The sequence below is a fragment of the Bidens hawaiensis genome, unplaced genomic scaffold (assembly GCF_021521415.1).
Source record: "Bidens hawaiensis isolate Kalapana, Puna unplaced genomic scaffold, B.hawaiensis_p1.1 tig00002236_1, whole genome shotgun sequence".
NCBI lineage: Eukaryota > Viridiplantae > Streptophyta > Magnoliopsida > Asterales > Asteraceae > Bidens > Bidens hawaiensis.
This window is the reverse complement of record NW_027491119.1, coordinates 303,159-309,261: the sequence shown is the minus strand read 5'-3', so window position 1 is coordinate 309,261 and position 6,103 is coordinate 303,159. Positions and strand designations below refer to the sequence as shown.

Genomic DNA, 6,103 nt, shown 5'->3' with positions numbered 1-6,103 from the left:
GGCTTGGGAAGCAATATCATATAATCTTCGGTGACTCAATACACGAAATATAAAAACTCAGCTTCAAATAGATATTCTTTTATGGTACGTAGAAGGTTAATAAGGGTCATAGATCATCTGACTTGCGTTACTCAAAAGCCATACTACTCGTGTTCGTGTTCTTAACGGCCTGTTATGTATGATTAGATTTCAAGCTGGCCTAAACATAATTTTAAAACTATAGGATTAGGATTTAGCCAACGTGCATGTTTTTCGCCCATAATTGTGTCCAAAAGATCTAGATAGATGGATTTTGAAAAAGCTAGCATCTATCATATATAAGAAGTCAATCAAATTAATATATACCCTTTACAACTTAAAATATTTTGAGTGCATGGTGTTAGAACAATAAAAAAAATAAAAATACATATTCAAGGATCAGCTTTAAACACCATATCCTTGTTACCTTTCTTGGAAGATTTTACAACCAAATGACAGCACACTCATGACCGTTTACTTCATCAATCAAGGGATTCACTTTTATTAGTTTTAAACACCATATCCTTGTGTCTTTCATGATTCTCAAAACCTTTTTTGTGAAGATGAACGGATTGTATTCAATTATTCACCTTTCTTTTTAATTCATTCAAGTACAAAAACTTTAATTAAATATTGATGCTGACCTTTTACTTTGTCTCCATTTCACATTTTATTTTGTTTTATTTCATCTCCCATTGAAAATGTCTAAGATATCATCATTTATAACAATTTAAAAGATTAAAATCGAAATATATATTTATCTAAATTAATAATGAAAAATATAGAAAAGTTTCCATTTAAATATGTTCAGGCTACCCGTCGAATCCGGTTTGGCTCCAAACCGCGTCACGAACTCGGCTCATGTCTCGGCCTTTAAGCGTCCGACCAACCCCCTCGAAAACCGACTTGGCAGCTGATCTATGGCTACGTGCTAAGTACTCATGTGGTGGGACCATATCATACTCATGATCGTCAGTCCCATCATCTGAGTCATGCATGGACTCAACCGAGTCAACTCGGTATATCTTTGACCAGTCTGGCACGTTGACTGGTGCAGAAGTGGCAACATGACGTCCATGTGGGGACGCCATATTGTCACATCGGGATTGGTGAACAATCCTGTGCGATGTTACGATTGTCTTTAAAGGCTGATGATCATCAAACGCGACTGATAGCCCCCCAGTGGATGCCGAAGTTAATACTCTGGCATGAGGGCGGGACCGAGTCCTTGCGCTACCTTCTAAGGTAGTGCGCGAGGTCCAATCATTACCCCCGTTGACCATGTCATCAACCATCGACCACACCTCGTCTTCTCTGAGCTCTCCACCATCGCCTTCTTCCACGTGGCGGGTGCCGAAGAAGCGTTCGCTCCGGCTGATGGTAAGTGTTCGAGCTTTCACCATGGATCATAACAAGTGAAATGAATTGAAACTGTGTGGTGATCATATAGGGTCTTATTTATAATGCTTGGGTGCATTTGAAGTGAGTTTGGAGTGAATTTGAATCGAATTTGATTTTAAATAATTGTGCATGGGACCGTCTAACACTACAAGTGCATTGTGGTGAGAATTGAAGACGTGAATTGTGAAAGTAAAAACCATTTATTTATTTATATATTCTTTAGACCCATCAAAATGAGTGGCTTGTTTTTTTATTTATTTTTGGTTATGTCATTGTTTATTTACTTTGTCACATCCTAATCACTCTTCAAGACATATATGGGCGTTCTTGTATAAATGTTCATGCTTCTGTAATGTCTCGGGAGATGGTGAAGGGACTCTATCTGTCGATATAATGCCCAATTACGCATGGTCTTAAACTCCTAATAAACAAATCAATTGTAATTTATAATTTGTATGATGTAACTATTAAGATTACATAAAATGTTAAGCTGCTTGAGAAGATGCATCTATAATTTATGAAGTACCACACAATTAAAACGAAATCAAATTGAAAAAATATAAACCGTACATAAGAAACCTAATTCAAACCAAATGAAACTCCAAATTCAAAAATCAATTCATATGAAACCAACTATTAATAAGTTTTATCGAAACATGTAACAATGAAAGTGTCTCAACAAGTCTCATTTAAATTCCGCACCACCTAATAGAATAAAGTTGTATTAAAAACAAAATTATTGAAGTTATTGAACCAGATCGGGTTGTTTATGCCGCAAGTGACCAAAAACAAAGAAGAAATTAGTTACGCGATAAAGGAATTTTGAGATGATAGCAACGGGATGGAGAGAACACCATTCCGGCCGTTTGGTACCGTCCATTAATTTCGCCAAAGATCGGGATGAAAGAGCTCCACTCTATCCACCCTTGTAACCATCGTTGGTCTTTGCAAACATTGTTATTATGATCAATTGATCATGTCTAACGTAAGTTGTAAAAATAAAGTTGTGCCGAGCCTATTCTGTTGACACCAACACCTATGACGGAATTTGTAATTTACCTATTATTGTTTTAAAGGCTAATTTTATTGATGAAAATAAATAACTAGACTAGAATTTACATTACACACAGTTTGTAATTAATTTACTTGGTATGAAATTATTATTATGACTATCTTATATGTGTGTTTGTTTTTTTAAATTTAAAATAGAAAAAAAAAAATTGGTGGATGGGCGTATGAATGGGCAGTTGGGCCCATAAGTGAAATGTAGTTATGGTAATGGACAAGATGATTCACCATCAAATGCATTTATCATCCTAAAGCTCAATGCTCCTTCCTATATCAGGGTCCTAATCGTATTTAATCTCCTTTTATTTTCAACATTAGACTTATCCTTCAAAAACCCCTAAATATACATAGATATATAGATATATATAATTGATTGGGTCAAATTATGTTGACATGACATCACAAGGATGTAAAAATGTATAATTGCAAAATTGGATGTGATATAATGCTATTACATAAATAGTAACATATTTTTTTGTATAAAATCATAGTATATTATATCATTTTATGTTTTTAATAAGGTGGTGGTAATCGCACATTGCGAAGATAACGTTGGCTTGGGTCAAAAACGGTTTCGGTTTCAATATCGGCACTAGTTTAATTACGATATCTAAAAAACACTTTATTTTAGAAATAAAAATAGTTACACACAACTCCGAAATTTATAGTCAGTATCGGTTTAGATAATAGCAATACCGGTATTGATTTTGTTTGGTCGCAATTGATTCGATGTGTCACGGTGCCGATGCCAGTCCGAGAAAAAAAATAAACACAGATGGTTTTGAAAATACTGATACCGGCAACAATGTTGTGAGGTTAGAATCATTTCAGTTCGTCGCGCTACCGGTACATTGCAACATCCGTATAACTTATAATAAAAAAAAAACATGTTATTTTGAGCATAACTCCGTTAACAGCTTATATTATACCGAAATGAGGGAAGAAAAACTATTTAAGTTAACAAATGCAGTTTACTAGATAATAAAAGGTACAGCTATAAATTTCACCTCAAAGCTCACATCTACACCTACTTTTGAAACTTGACATTCACATAAAGAAAACTATATACAAATATTGAATATCATTTTTTGTAGAAAAGTAATATAATATGCAACACTTAGTTGAAACTAGTCCTTTCAAGTTTCAAGATAAACATGTCCCAATAGATTGTAGATAATTGACAAATCTGATAGCTCGCACTATCTTCTTAAATGACCAAAAAAACAGGCAAAAGTTAAAATTTTTAAGATATTTTTTATCTTCTTAAAAGCATCTCCCATACTTAAGTGATCATGTTTCATACATGACTCATATAGAAACATCATAAATGAAAAAAACCAAATTGAATCAGGTTTTAAACATGAGATCTTAAAGATTTCAAAACTTACCTATCACGCTTAATTGAACCAAAAGATCAATGCCCATGTTTTAGAGAATTTGTATATTTTAAGAAGATTTCGATTTTGGGTCAAAATATGAAAAGAAGCTGAGAGTTTGGATCAAATTTATCTTTATGTTTTAAAACAAATATAGTTATCATATAATATAATTACTAAAAAAAAATAGATTAAGTAAATGATTAAATTTGTTGGTGGTCACTTTCAACTATAATTCTATTTAATTAAAAAAAAGTCACATTTAATCGACCTCTTGACACATACTACAACGAATGAACATGACATTTATTATAATTTAACATTTATAACTTTTTTTAATATATTTATATAATGATCACATGAATGACCTTTGTGAATCCACAAACATATTTAATAATACACATGTTGAATTAAAGGACGAGATTATAAACTTGGCATAACTCTTTGGAGATAATATATATATATACATGTTCCGATGGACGACAAAATTAAAATCAGAACACTAAGCTGTCTTATGTTAGATGATAAATTATGTGGGCAAAATTTAATTGAAAATCCTAAAAAATAACAAACTTGTTTGATATTAGCCTAATTTCTTGATAGTTACCAAATTTTTGTAACTAATTTCATTTTAAAAATCATATTTATGTATAAATAATTATATTTTGCAAGTTGCTGTTCTGAGAGCTTTTTACTGTGTTCTTCAATTTAGTGCTTCGGTTTGTTGTTCTTCCTGCATCATATATTGTACATTTCTTATTGCTGTTAGATTGTTACACGTATTCAGTTATTATTCACATCCCCTGATATAGTGATATCATCTCTCTCTCTCTCTCTTTATATCCTACCCTCTCTCTTGGCTTCACTAGTGATCTATGGCCACCACACCACCATCGTACTCAACTTCCGGTAATTACCAGCGGTGTGTCGTGGTGCATGTTACGGCTCCGAATCGTCTGTAGCCGGGTTTCATTTTGTAAACCCTAGGCGACGACGGCTGTTGCCGGGTTCTGAAGAGGTAGGTCCCAGCAGAGCCCAGTTGGACCCGCAAGACTCACCTTGAACATGGACGTCTGCGCAATGACCAACTGCTCCAGCAGGACCCACCATGCTCAGAGAACCTTACGCGCAGTACGCCAGCTGTACCCGTAGGGAAAGCTTCCCAATGAAGTACCCCGCCTGTTCCCGCAGCTGCGGATACAAGCCATCAGGGAAGGCTACCCGCACTAACAGCAAGGCTACACGCACAAGGCATTAGCTACTTCAGTAGTCACATGAAGGAACGAGCAAGGCGGGAATACTCCCGCCTAAATGAGCCAGTCCGTATGCTTCTGGAAGGTCTTTCGTACTATACCTACTAAGGTATGGGCAGAACAGGCGATTTGACCAGAACAGCCCATGAACCAATCACAGGGTGACAGCTCACCGACAACAGTACGAGGAGGAGCACCCTCTAATACTGTTTGTCACTATTAGCCGCTGCCTACTCACCAACCCTTACAATAGGACGTGCGCAGCCTACAGTTGGTGGAACAGTGTATAGCCGGCAGTAAAGGAACAGTGTACAGCCGACCTTGTTACTGTTGGCCGTAGCCTATCCACCAACCAGCATGGCCTGTGCGTAGTCCACTGTTGGTAGAACAGGAATACTATTCAGCCGGCTGTACCTTCTAGGAAACCTACCTTCGGCTATAAATACTCCAACACCTTGGAATGGTAAGGACATCATCTGATATCTCATCTTATCTAGCAATCTCTTAATATACACTTATATTCAGAGCAATCTAGTCTGATTCTCACGCCGGAGGGTGGTCACAAGGAGGAACCCCCTTCTCAGTGACGAGCTTACGGTGTCTGTTTTGCAGGTCATCTGAAGAACTATCTTCTCTGCTGAACCTCATCCTCGTGGGAAACATTACTTAACCCCCAGATTATCTAGATTATCTATAATCTGCCCAGGGTTCACTTAGTGTTTCTTCAGGTTCAATTTTAAAACCCTAGGTTGCATATGGTTATGGAAGAAATAAGAAGATTATGTTTTCGGCCGCATGTATTCTGATTACTACTGTTTCCATTTTTAAACCTAGGCGGCGGGAGATCTGTCAGTGGTTGCCGTAGCCAATGGTGGTGGCAGTTTAAGTTCGTAGACTACTAAGCGTCGGGATGGTAATCTCAGACTCCGATGAAGGCATTTGGAAAATAAATGAACGGTTCCGGATGTATAGAGGTTGATTGCTTAT

The 6,103-nt window shown here is 36.3% G+C and overlaps 1 pseudogene; it reads right to left on the bottom strand.

Moving 5' to 3' along the window:
• Positions 1-764: 764 nt before the first annotated feature.
• Positions 765-1,428, bottom strand: LOC143611590 (protein S40-5 pseudogene; annotated as a pseudogene).
• Between the last annotated feature and the right edge of the window lie 4,675 nt (positions 1,429-6,103).